The sequence below is a fragment of the Podarcis muralis genome, chromosome 3 (genome assembly GCF_964188315.1).
Source record: "Podarcis muralis chromosome 3, rPodMur119.hap1.1, whole genome shotgun sequence".
In the NCBI taxonomy this organism is placed as follows: Eukaryota; Metazoa; Chordata; class Lepidosauria; order Squamata; family Lacertidae; genus Podarcis; species Podarcis muralis.
This window is the reverse complement of record NC_135657.1, coordinates 120,163,230-120,177,195: the sequence shown is the minus strand read 5'-3', so window position 1 is coordinate 120,177,195 and position 13,966 is coordinate 120,163,230. Positions and strand designations below refer to the sequence as shown.

General features: G+C 42.3%; 1 protein-coding gene across 1 annotated transcript in view; it reads left to right on the top strand.

The window, feature by feature from the left end:
- Window positions 1–12,633, top strand: part of SUPT3H (SPT3 homolog, SAGA and STAGA complex component) — a 282,179-nt gene extending 269,546 nt beyond the window's left edge. Inside the window, exon 11 of the mRNA XM_077926605.1 lies at window positions 10,799–12,633. The gene's annotated coding sequence lies outside the window, so the exon portion shown is untranslated. The remainder of the gene's footprint in view (window positions 1–10,798) is intronic.
- Window positions 12,634–13,966: the final 1,333 nt, after the last annotated feature.

The following is a 13,966-nucleotide window of genomic DNA, read 5'->3' as shown; positions in this document are numbered from 1 at the left end:
ATTTCCCCCACCCTTTACTGTTCCTTCGGACATTTCTTACAGAATCAAAATAAGCCCCAAGTAAACCTCCTGTTCCCTGGATCCCAGGGTTCTCCCATCCCTAACGGCCCTTGACAGCGCCTGCACCAAAACTTTCCAAAAGGACTCTGTAATAGTAATAGCAATAGCATTTATACTGCAGTTTGAGGTGTTGAACATGCTTTATACACGTTCGTAGTAACTTTTACATCAGCTCTGAAAGGTAGGTCATTGTGTTACCATGTTCATAGTTTTATCCAAAGTTTCAAGAGATCCTAATAACCCACATGAACCTTGGAAATGAAGAACAGCTTGAGACAGTCCTGTGATGCACAGACAATCATTCCTGAATTCTGCTGAAATCGAAAATGGTGCACAGACATTCAAAGCAGCCTCTAACCACACGCAAACCTAGAGGGAGCTCCTAAGCTTCTTGAGAAGATGTGCTGTGAAGCCATATCCTTCAGACAAATAAAAACAGCTTGCATCTGGATCTTGTGTTTCTGAAGCCGGGGGTGGGGGGGGAGAAGACTGTGCTCCCAGCAGACCACATTTTGTTTTGATCTGAAGCACAAAAGGAAGACGGTTGTTGTTGTTGTTGTTGTTGTTGTTGTTGTTGTTGTTGTTGTTGTTGTTGTTGTTGCTGCTGCTGCTGCTGCTGTTGTAATAAGTCATTCTTTTTACAAATGCAGTTCAGCTCTTCATCGTCAAATCAGCCGAGAAGAGAACTGGGGGAATTCCTACTGATGTTTCCAGTGCAAACGGCAGCCCAGTCTGCCTATTTATTTTTAAAACATTGTTGATCCAAATTCATAGTAGATTAATGGAGACATGTATTGACTTCCGCAGAAATGGAAGATGACAGTGTGCTTGTTAGGAACCTGAAGAGATTATGACCCAAGTCTTGTTTTATTTCTATGTTTTTCATTAAAAATTTGACAACGTTTTTGTGAGTTTTCAAACTTCATATCCATATAAGTGGGATCAATGTTTAGTCCATGCAGCTATAGGCTATGTGTATACTAGTGGGCTGCTGAAAATAATTTCATTGCGTAAAATAGGAAGGGTTAGGTACGGTACGTGTCCATGTGTGTCCATGATGTGATACCATCAAATAGATTATTGTTATGAGTTGGGGGAGGGGGAGGCTGAATGCCCGATATGGTTCTAATTTCTGGATCCAGCAAGGACTAAACTCTAAGCAAGGATTCAGATTGTTGAAATAGTTTTGCCCTATGAAGTTTTGACCTCTAGGCCTTACATAGCTCAGGACCTCCATACCTTAAGCACTGCCTCTCCCCATATGAACCCGCCCCATACCCTGTGCTTGTCATCCAGCACCCTTCTCTGTGCCCCCCCCCCCCCAGGTTCAGAGGGTGACAATGCGAGAACTGGCCTTTTCTGCGATGGCTTCCCATTTGTGGAATGCTCTCCCCAGAGAGGCTTGCCTGGTGCCTAAGAATATGCAACGGTGACGCCAGGCAAAAGCATTCCTCCTTCGGCCGTTAAACAATCTGTGGCCTATTAAATGTGGAGGGACTGTCTTGTGATTTTTTCTGTGATTGTTTTATTACCTTTGCATTATTATGCTATGTAAATTATGTAAACTGTGGGAACGTCAGATCAAGGGCAGTATATAAACTGAATACATAGTAATAATAAATAATAATTTAATTTTAAGACTCCTGTTACATTTTTTCACATAGGTTCAGAACAAGTTACAATATTCTCATCTCATTTTCTCTTCAGAACAATGTTGATTAAACTAACAGATCTTGAATTACTGAAAGCTGGTGCATGGATTAGTGAGAATTGATTTTCAGGAGTTTGAAACATTTGCTTCTCAAATCCAAACAATTTATGAAATCCAACAATTTCTTAGGCTACCATATCCCCATATCCTATGGCATCGTTCACATGCTTATTGCTCAGAAGTCTGAGTAACTGCAAAATTCTCACACAAACCAATGCCATAAAAGATGCCAAGTCTTTTTACTTATGAAGAAGATGTATTTTGCTGGTGTTGAGTGTGTCCTTTGGTACTGTTTGTGAGTAGCAAAAATGTACCTTTGCTTAGGGATATCCTTGAAATTGGAATATCAAAGAGAATTTTGCTATGAATGCTTTTTGCTTTCCTTCTTTACAACAAAAGGGTTTTCGTTTTGATTTTAACACATGCATATGATATATAAATAGATACATAATTTGCTTTCCAGTTTACATATTTATCATAGCTTCATAGCTTTCTTTTTTTCCTGAAGTGTTGTTTCTTGACTTTGTTTTTAAGGTGCTACAAAAAGCTAACACGGATAATTCTCTGGTAATTCACTAACTCAATTTGTAAATCTCTGTTGATGGCTTGACATATGCATGACTGTCATGCGCCACAATAAAGAATTACACATCAGTTGACAAAAATATAGAAAAGACTTGTGCAAAATAAGCCAATTGCAGCAAAATGGAAAATATGGAAAAAGGAGAATAAATGTCCTAATGGATTGAGGCACATTCATACTTTCCTACCAGTGTTAGTGGCTTTGGGCAATCATTAAGTACCAAACTTCTGAACTTAACAGTTCTTGGTTATTCACTTGAAAACTTAAGATAGTGCCTTCCTTTCAAGGGCTGTAGGACTGTTCCAATTTGTAGTGTTAGTTAACTTGAAAAATGAGAACTGTTACTGTTGGAGACCATGAAAAAGGCTATTATATAATATGACAGGGCTGGGGGTTTTTTGGGGGGGAGGGTATAAATGCCAAATGCAGAATCTTAAATTTCATCATATTGTTAGACTTGTATTCCTGCTGGCAGCTAGAATCATAGAATCATAGAGTTGGAAGAGACCACAAGGGCCATCGAGTCCAACCCCCTGCCAAGCAGGAAACACCATCAGAGCACTCCTGACATATGGTTGTCAAGCCTCTGCTTAAAGACCTCCAAAGAAGGAGACTCCACCACACTCCTTGGCAGCAAATTCCACTGTCGAACAGCTCTTACTGTCAGGAAGTTCTTCCTAATGTTTAGGTGGAATCTTCTTTCTTGTAGTTTGGATCCATTGCTCTGTGTCCGCTTCTCTGGAGCAGCAGAAAACAAGCTCATTATCATACTATGTGATAAATTTGCACAGAGTAAATTGCACAGAGTTGAATTTATCCCTGGAAACCACAGGTCGGAGAGCCAGGAACGTAGCACATCACTGCTATGATTCTGCCCGTTCCTTGAGAAAAGGTCTCTGTACTGGGAGAGACAGACCTCAAAATTTTTACATTAGGATCCTCCCCTGAATCATGATTAGCCACCTCTTCTAATCAGTGAGCAAAATTTATTGCTACTGATTCTCGGATTTCCCCCCCTTTCCTTTCCTTTTTTTAAAAAGGTGCTTCTATGATTATTGTCTGTTTAAAGTGGACTCTTTCCTGCAACTGGACATCTTTTCAAATTGGAAATATTGGGTATAAATATAAAATAATAACTATAAATAAATGCAAAGAATGAAGACAGAAGCCCTGTATGTGGAATTTAAGTACACACGGAAGTCCAGAATTGTAACTGCTGTCCCAGCTCTGGTGTGTAGCCTCTGTCCTTGCAATCTCCATCCTCCCAAAACAGGCAATGTGGCTTTGGTAGAGCAGGACTGGCACCAGGGGCCTCTTGCAACCCAAGGCCAGTCTCTCATACCCTGAGAGCAGAGATAATGGTGCAAGAGTCGTCCCCCTGAGAGACCCTCCCATATGACAAACAACTTCAAAAGCAAACCATCCTAAAAGGCTCTGTAAATGAAGGATGCAAATTGACTTGGAGAACATTGCTTGATAGCTGGGCTTAGCCTTAGCCACAATCCAGAACCCATTTCAAGAGATTGAAGACTCAGCGTCACATGCTGCATTTTGGTCTGGGTCTAACTGTACTCATAATGCCTCTATTTTTGTCAATATAAGCAAGTAAAATAGCTCTTTAAAAACCCTCATATCTTAAAGTGCTTTTTACCCAGCAACATTGAAATATGCAGAGCACTGTGTATGTGTATATATATATATATATATATATATATATATATATATATATATATATGAAAGCATAGCAAGGTGAAAAGGAGAATAGCTTTTATTGCGAAGACGGCATGCCACAGGGATATCAAGTTCTCCTCAAAGTAGCCAGACTCTTTGCAGCATACTGCAAGTTCTAAAGCTCTGTTGCCACCTTGTGGACGAGGCTGCATTTATGCATGTATGTGTGTTTGTGCATACGTCTAGTTTCATCTGCCTCATTAGCACATTTCAGTGAACTGCGTTAATCTTTTGTAAGAATCTGAAGTAAGAAACAGCAATTCCATGTGGCAGCAGAGCCCCATAAGCTTCTGTGTGGGGTTCTATGTATCTCAAAAGGAATAATGTTTGACTCCAGGAGATAAGTCCAGTGAGGCAGGGAGAGGGTAGGGCTTGGCAGCCTCGAAGGTGGAAGGCAGCCCCGTGTCTTATTGGCCTCAGAGCACAGAGGGCTGGTCTCCAGGAGCTGTGTGGAACACTCCTGATCAGCCAGCATTCAGGCACCTTCCCCAGGCTTCCTCCCCTTCCTCCAGCAACTACTAGTGCACCCACGTTATGCTCAGGTATCCCACCCCACCCCACCTTCCTGGCAATGTCTCCTGAAGACAGTTGCCTTGGCTGCCAATTTGGAAAAAAACTAAACCTACACCTGTTCAGAGTCCCTGGGGTGCTTCCGGAAAGCCACACTTTTGTGTGGAACTCTCAGACATTATCTATTATTTCAAATTTATAACCCACACTTTCTCTCCAAAGGTGACTCACAAAAATATATATAAACATTTTTATATGATGTTATAGCAACTTGCAAAGGCCAAGCAAAACTAGCAGTGTAAAATATTCATAAAATTGTCAGCTAAAGGCCTGCGTGAATGGATGGATAGCTAAAAAGTATTTATATCCTTCCTGAATGCAGGTCAAGGTGAGGACTGTCTGATTTTCCATAGCCAGGGTGCTGCCACTGAGATTGCCCTGCTTTTCTACCCCCAACTGATTACAACCAGCCTTTCTAAAATATGTTATCTCTGTGCATCTCCAGTTCCCAGAGCCACACCTCTGGGGTTTCTTCACTGGAGCAGGTGGGATATTGCTCAAGAGAATGGCCATGGCTCACGCTTTGTTGGAAGTTTCTCGTGCTGCCTAGAAAGGCGGGCTCCCTCATTTCTGGAATGTGAGGGCTTTTTGTGGTAATTCAGTTTGGAGTCACGAAATGCCGACAAGAAAGCAAAACAGGGCAACGCTCGATTTTAAAGGAATGAATAGGGGACTACATAATTTACTTGGCATTTGAAACATGAATTTCAGTTCAGTACTACAACATGGATAGCTCTTGATTTTAAACGTGTGCAAATGAGACTGGAATTAAAACTCATAATGCAGTCTTAGCAGGGGAATATAATTATGTAGACATTTAAAAAAAAAATCATTACAGTTTCTAATCTCTTTGCCAAGTTGCTCTGACCTAGAGGCAGGAACAGATCAATTTTATATGTTGCTATTGCAAAAGCAAAGGAAAGGAAAGGAAAGGAAAAGAAAAGAAAAGAAAAGAAAAGAAAAGACATCTCCTTGTCTTCACAGCCTCTACAATAGTTCATTAAACTTCTCCAAATTCTTAGCACCTTATCTTTTCTTTTCTTTAAATTTCGGAAATGAAATCCTAAAAACAAAAATTGCAAGGAAAATGCCAATCATCATAAGAAACCGAAACAAGGGAGAACTGTTCTGAATGGCGATGCTTTCTTATTGTGCAAGCGTATCTGTGTAATACATGTGCAGAGTGACTTGGTGGGAGAGTTTTGTGTGTCCACTGTCCCCATGTGTACACAAAATGTCTGCCATCTACTGACAATCAGGGTAGAAAAATCTGCACTTAATTGCTGATGTTGTGAAAATAATCAGAAGCATAAACGGACATCCGAAAAGTACATTCCTGACTTGTCTGGCTGTTGAACATAGTTCTGTTAAAAAGTTTATCAAAAACATTAAACGATAGGTAAAAAAAAAATCACTACAGTATCTTTTTTTACTTGCAGTAGTTTTAAATTTGAGGGTGTTTCCTACTTATGCCAAGAAAAAGGTTTGATGAGGACCGTTGGGCCTTTTTGACAAGAGGGCTTTGTTTTTAATTATTTCTACTGCAGAAAATCCTTTTGGTGTTTGGACCCCCCCCCCCCCCGAACTCCATGCAGATAAAATTCACTGCATCTCAGCATTTTCCTCTGCCTCCCCCCTAGCTCCCCCCCCCTCAACTGAAGTGTTATTTATTGTCCCTTTGCTACCTTTTATGCAGTTAAATGACCGGCCACATTTCATTTCAAACAGAACCCAACGGAATTCCATTTTATATTTTTTATTTCAAAAGCATGAAAGATCATCACAGGACTTTCAGCATCAGCAATGGGGAATTGTTTTTGCTGCCTTCCTCTTCCCTTCGCTATTTTGTATGTTGCCCTGTAAACATCCCCTCAGTCCCACCAGGGGGAAAAGGTAGTTTGCTCGTTTGAAATGGGCTAGCTGTTGCCTTTTAAGTACCTTCAGAAACCAGGAGCCAGAGCCAAAAGGAGGTCTAGAGCAGAATGTTTCCTTTCTGTGGACCAAACACAGGAGAGGGTGCCAGTAGGTGGTCACAGTTCAGAGGCTTCAAAATGCAGATTAAGCCCAGCTGAGCCTTGCCAAACCTTTTTCAACCCTGTCGAAGTCCAAAATAAATTCACACCTCCTCATTTCTGTCCTATTAATCAATCAATTCAAGAAACTACAGTCTGTGGTGGGTATCAGTCAGAGGCTAGTCTGTTCCTTTGGGCTGATGAACAGAATGAATGTTTTCATATATTTTAAAATTAATTTTATTTCCTGCATCTATACTTTTAATTCCACCCACCTACCCAAGAATGCAACTGTGACTACATGGTGTCAGGGAGGACATAAATTCAAAAAGTTAAAATAACGGCATATTCCACTATTTATTTATTTTTAAATCAAAATAGCAATCTTTAAAAAAAGGGGGGGAGGGAACTGTGAAGCCTGCCTGGTATAAATGTACAATAAGAAGATTTATTTTTTTTTATTTGGTTCTGTGAAGCTTCTAAGATTTCAAAATGGTTTAGGAACACGAATTTAGTTGTTTATACCAGCTATTTGTGATGGATCAATAAAGTCATAAGATGAAATGACCTTTAAAATTATGTCAGTTTGAGAAGAAATAATGGAGGAGGACTGGAAAAAATTTAAGGACTATCTGCAAAAACATTATAAGTTGTATGAATGTTAAGAATGTGTACGATTAGGAAACTTTTGCTTCAGCAACTTGAATAGGTGAATTGGAAACTAAGTTATAAGAAAGATGAGGTAGACAACATGAAGTAACCATACTATGTTTATTTATAGGGTATAAATAACTGAGATACAGTATTTTAAATTTGGAAACATAGTATTTGAAAGATACAGTAAGACATGAAATAAGGTAACAAATTGCTGATGTTACAATTGCAAAGAACGCAGAATTCGGAAGATGTGGGGAAGTCCGATTGGAATTGTAAAAGTATTTTGGAAAGTTGGAATTTATGTATACTTTTTTTTCCTTACTTTTATTTTCTACTTTTTATTCTGTAAATTTCTGAATATCTGAAAGAAAACTTAATAAAATATTTATTAAAAAAATAATAATTATGTCAGTTTGATAGTCCTGATTTTTTGTTTTTTGAAATGTTCCTACTCACCTAGTCAGCAAGTTGATCTTATGAGGTGACTGATCACATTTGGCCCCTTGATGTAATATATATCCATCATAACTAGTACCCACTGGTGGCATTATCTTCCAGAAATTTGTGTTGCTGGCATCCACCTGTCTTGGGAGACAATGGAGGGCTGGGCCTTTGGGGGGTGAAGTCAAACTGTTGGAAGAGCCTGCTGTGGAGAGAGATGTTTTGTTGCAGCTGGGGCAAATGAAGGCGTCCGGTTGTATTGCTGCAGATGCACCATGGTGTTTCTTCTCTCTGTGCTCCTTCCAGTGGTCATTCCTCCTCTGGTTACTGCTGTGGATGTAAGACCTGACTGTCTGTGTCCAGGCACTGCAGTCCTCTGCAAGGGGTTCCCACACTGCAGGGCTGACGTTGCCAGCCTTCATGCCACATTATCTCCTGCTCTTGTGATCATAGTCCCCCCTCCTTTCACTAGGCATGAGGCGAAGGTTTAAATAATAGAATCATAGAGTTGGAAGGGACCACGATGGTCATCTAGTCTAGGGTTTCCCAACCTTGGGTCTCCAGCTGTCTTTGGACTACAATTCCCATCATCCCTGACCACTGGTCTTGCTAGCTAGGGATGGTGCAGCTGTCCAAAAACAGCTGGTGACCCAAGGTTGGGAAACATTGATCTAGTCCAAACCCCTGCAGTGCAGGAATCTTTTGCCCAACCTGGGGCTCAATCCCACAGCCCTGAGAGTAAGATTCTCATGGTCTACTGAGTGAGCCATTTTACTGATGGGAGAATTCAGAGGGAAATCAGAGGGAAGAATAAAACAACATTGGCCTGAAAGTAGGGCATTTACCATCTCCCTGGCCCTTACTGGACTTTCTAGGCATGGAGGAGCCTGGTGAAAATGTCAGTGTGATTCCTTCCCCCAACATCCTCACTAGCTGTTTGATAAGCAGCACAGCTTTTTAAAAAGTGTTTAAAAATATTCCGGGTGGAATGTACGATCTTTATGCCCTGGATTGAAACTAAGAAAATATACAGCCATGGAAGCTGGATGCAATGAATACTGCACTGTCCATAAAGCCAACATCAGCATTCAGATACCAAGGAGATAGGTGTTTTATAAATACTTGAGGGAAAGAGACAGACAAGCTGTTTATACAAGCAACAGCCGTTTGTTCTGACTCAAAGTTTTAGGCTAAATAGCAATTATAGATGAGTCCCTAGAAGCTCCACACACACCCCAGCTGAAATATGCTTGACCGACTAAGTGGTCAAAAGGTTTGGGGAATGTGTGCACTTGACTTTCCCCTTGGACATTAGTTTTGTTTAATTTATTATTATTCATATCTCACTTTTCTGTAGAAAATAAGTAACTTACAGGGCAAAATAAAAATGCAACAATAGAAAAGCAAAATAATTAATAAAACAATCAGCACAGCCCTTCTGCTATATGTGCCCTATATGGCCTATATATATGGCCCTATATGGCCTTGGCCCCATATACCTGAAGGAGCGTCTCCACCTCAATTATCCACCCCAGACACTGAGGTCCAGCTCTGAGGGCCTTTGGGCAATTCCCTCACTGCAAGTTACAGGGAACCAGGCACAGGACCTTCTTGGTGGTGGTGCCCACCCTGTGGAACGCCCTCCCGTCAGATGTCAAAGAGACAAAAAACTATACAACTTTCAGAAGACATTTGAAGGCAATTTGCACAAACAAGTCATCACTTGATATTGCAGGTGTGCAACCCCTCAGGTTGCATTTAAAAAAACTGAGGCATTTGTTTATTTATTTAATATGTATATTGCCCTTCATCATAAGATCTCAGAATAAAATACAGGATAAAAGCAAGTAAATAAGTAAAACAAAACAGGGGGGGACCACCCTTCCCACAGAAACATTGAAAATGCTGTAGAGTATTAATCGGCCCAAGGCCTGGTTGAAGAGGAGTGTTTTCACCTGGCCCCTAAAAATAGATAATGAAGGCGCTAGGCAAATCCATGAAGGATCAGCATATCAGTAGCTTCTTGCCACATCTCTACCTGGGGCCTCCACTTCCAGAGGCAGCAGCCATCTGATTATGAGATGCCCAGGCAAACTCCACCGTGCCGTGCTTGTGGTATTGTTGGAAACATAATACTAGACTAGGTGGCTCCAACAAAGCAATTTTATGTTTTTACACTTTTGATAGCAACAAAGGGAATAGGAAACTTGTGGTCCTCCAACTGCAGTCAGCCCAAGCCAGAGTGGCCAAAGGGGAAGGCTGCAGAGAGGGGCCGCCCCCAATATCTGGAGGGCCACAGATCTCCCATCCTGGGCGTATGGCACCTTTCCCTTGAAACGTAGCTCATGTTTACACCGACTAAACATAGTGTAGCTCTGAATGGCTACACAAACTGAACTGGATGAACAATTAATCTTTGGAAGAACTCCATTTGATTTTGATACATTTCTGTAACGGAATGTGGCCGAGTAGCCCCAGAGTTTACGCTTCCTTTCCCAGAAAGTCATTATGCCTCATTGCTCACCCTCACTCTTCATAATGAAATATGGTGTCTCAGGCAGTTCCCTCAAAATGGTTACACCATACTCTCAAGGTCAAAAAGGACTAGAAAGCTAGAGATTAGAAGCAGCATTGCACACAGCCTCTTCTTCAGTGGCGTAGCGTGGGTTGTCAGCACCCGGGGCAAGGCAAGTAATTTGCGCCCCCTAACCCGTGGATTTGCGCCCCCTAACCTGTGGATTTGCCCTAACCCCAGATGTTGCGCCCGGTGCGGCCGGCCCCCCCTGCACCCCCCACGCTACGCCACTGCTCTTCTTCCAAGCTCTTCAAAGAGACTGGTCTATTCAGGTAAAAGGATTTGCTGTAAATGGTTAATGAATAGCCACCTAGTGCTGTGATGAAATGTTTAATAATGCTTGCATACTGATTGGTTTTACCACAATCATCCTTAATTATCCTTCATTCTAACCACAAAAGCCTTAATGGATTGACCTAATAACTTCATTGTTCAGTTGTTGTTATTTTTACCTACAGAGTTCACCTACTGAAAAGAGGAAATGCCCTAGAAGGAAGACAACTGAACACAAGCCTCTAGAGCACACCTCTGAGGCTCCAAAGAGCTTCTATACATCCTCCATGATAAAAGGTAGTCCTGACACCACCAAGACAGTGCACAGAAAGGAGCATATCAGATCTAAAATACAAAAGGAAGTGAACAAGGGCAGATATGAAGAGAACCTGAACTTGACAACAGAGGGTGGGGAACTGAGTCAGAGTTGGAGCCTGGGCAGCTGCTGGAGTTGTGACCTGCCCAAGCCAAAGGTCAAGTCCCAAGGCTCAAGTAGGAGCACTGAGGATGGACAACCCTGTCAGTTTCAGTTTCTCATTTTTCTAACCTTAGATTCAGTTCTCTGTATTTCCACAGCAGTTTGCAATGTTTTTAATTATGAAAATTGCCAGCATTTTAGTGCAAATTTCTCCCAAATTTTGTATGCAGTTTTTGAAAGCCATTTCTGCTGAGGTATTTTTGAATGTTGTTTTTCACAGATATGTGCATGTTTATGCACACTTTCTCCTAGTCTATGCATTTTTGTGCAGGTTAGTTGCATTGCATGATGACTTCAGAAAAGAGCAAATTTCAGAAAAGAATTGTGTTTTGTCTTTATTGCGTGGACAGGCGGAGTCCCCAGATCCTGTGCGGTCCACCCGTCATGTGGAATAACGACTCAAGACAACGTGCTATGGGATTAAATTGGCCACAACTTTATTAAATTTCAAATGTGGGTAGACCTTGGCTCAGGCATTGGGCGTTCTCCCTCCCCAGTCCTCAGCCGGGGACCTAGGGAGCATCAGGGTTATCCAGTGTGGGGGGGGGATGGGCCGGCTCATATGTTCAAGCAGAGATAGCCGCCCCCGTTACGCCGCCGCCGCAGGGGAGAGCAATGACGACCTTTCGGCGTACGGTCAAAGCCTCCCTTCAGAAACCCCATTAACGGGGAACCCTGGTATCGCCGCCGCAAAGAGGAAGATGAACTAAAGGATTCCGCCCAAGGCCTGATACCGCCAAAGTTGTGACGTTTTGCTACGGGAAAGGCGAAACCTGCCAATGCAGGGAAATTCCTTTCCGGCCCTTTAACAGCGACCTTAACGTAGCAGCGCCCGCATACCTGTGAAGAAAAGTTAACCTGCAAAACCTGTGAAGAAAAGTTAACGTGCAAAATAAGACATTATCTGAGGGTGGGTAGGGTGGGAGAAGCTCTGGAGCCAAGTGAGGATTCCCAGGTAAGATCCTCCCTCTATTGTGTGGGCAGGTAATCCCTCCCCTACCTGGCCTGGTCTCCTTGGCAACGCTTCCCCCAGGTGGGATTGGACAACTGACTGAGGTAGGCGGAGACCTCCAGGTATCCCACCTGAGGGAAGGCAAGGCCAAGCCTATGCTGTTGGAGCCGCTCCAGATCTAGGGGCTGCACGCATCCACGCAAAGGGCGCCCCCCGTTTTAAGCGGGGAGCGGTCATTGTGGTTCAAGAAGTGTGAATTAGGAAATGGCAAAGCAAACAGCATCAAGCACACACTTTCTCCTAGTCTATGCATTTTTGTGCAGGTTAGTTGCATTGCATGATGACTTCAGAAAAGAGCAAATTTCAGAAAAGAATTGTGTTTTGTCTTTATTGTGGTTCAAGAAGTGTGAATTGGGAAATGGCAAAGCAAACAGCGTCAAGCACAGCCCTCAAGGATGCTTGTGGTCTGGAGACCACCAGGCAGGTTCTTCAGATGCAGGGAGTGTGGGGAATCCCCTTTCCCTATTTGAGCTGACCCCAATTAATCTTTCTGTAGTTGTATATTATAAAGGTTGAAACAATATGCCTTCCATGGTGTCTGCATCTTTCTTGTTGCCACAGGAATTTCTTTCTCATATGTTTTTAGTCTGGTTTCTGGAGGCCTGATAGAGGCTAATAATTACTTGTCCTCATTTAACCTCTGCATAGCTTCTTTTGTGGTAAAACCAAAAATGTCTTGAAATGTTTGTGAAGAACTCAGCAAGAAGCAAAAATGATAACTGTGAATGGCTATTTGCATTACTGCTTGTGAGCTGCTCACTGATGTTGCACAGGAACATCATAGCCCAGTGCCCTTTCAGAACATGCCATTGTATCACCATTTTACGTGAGGTTTACCTTGTCCCAAATGAAGAGCGCCAATGTGTTTCTGGTCAAATTTGGAATACTAGGCTGATGACAATGAGAGCTGAAGTGCTTCTGTTTTTCCTTCTACTAAATGAATCTCTAGCAATAAGAGTCTATAATAGTGTGATTCTGTGACATGAGAATTTGACACACATGGAGCCGTAACACTGCTAAAAGCATGTTTCTTCGTGGCATTCTTTAGCATAGGAGCCATTTTTGCTTGTTAATTACATATTGCTTCCATACAGACAACAACTGTGGCCTAACATGTAACAGACAAAGCCCTAAACAACTTTTGGATGTCATTTCCTTGAAAGAACACCTCCGCATGTATAGATCCCTTTAGATCACTAGTCTTTGGAGGAGATCCGGTTGCCCATATCACAGCCTTCAGAACTTCATCTAGCAGTAACAGGGAGACGGACCTTCTCCACAGTGAGCCCACTTCTGGAATGAACTCCCCTGTGCACTACGACTGGCGCCAGCAGCTGTGTGGTTCTGGTGCCCATTGGGAACACATCTCCTTGCCCTGAAGTCCCAACATATCATTAGAGGGAGCAAATCAAAAGGGCAATTTGTCATAATGAGGAAGGTGGAGTGAAATGAGGGTCAAGGCCTGCAGGTCATATAACTTGTCAATATTATTGCCTTCACCAGCAAAAAGACCGATGGGGGGGGGGAGTGTTCCTTCCAGTGTTGTTGCTCTATTTGGGGCTTGAGGTTTCACTAAAAATAAGTTGGTGTAACTCTCATGCTTGCCCTGAAGTACAATGGGAAATGTATTTCTGTGAGGGCAGAACTACATGTTATGCCTCTCATGTGGATGCAGTGAAAAAGCAACGTTCTGTGTCAAGGTCTGCGCTGTAACATTTAAGAATACTCACCCCTGGATTGTGACATCATTGCATTGTGTGTTTACTGCTCCTGCCACTGACAAGAAGTGTGGGCAGGAAAATGCACACGGTTATGATATCACAGCACAGGTAGTGTTCCATGCTGTTCTGCCCTGATGTTGCT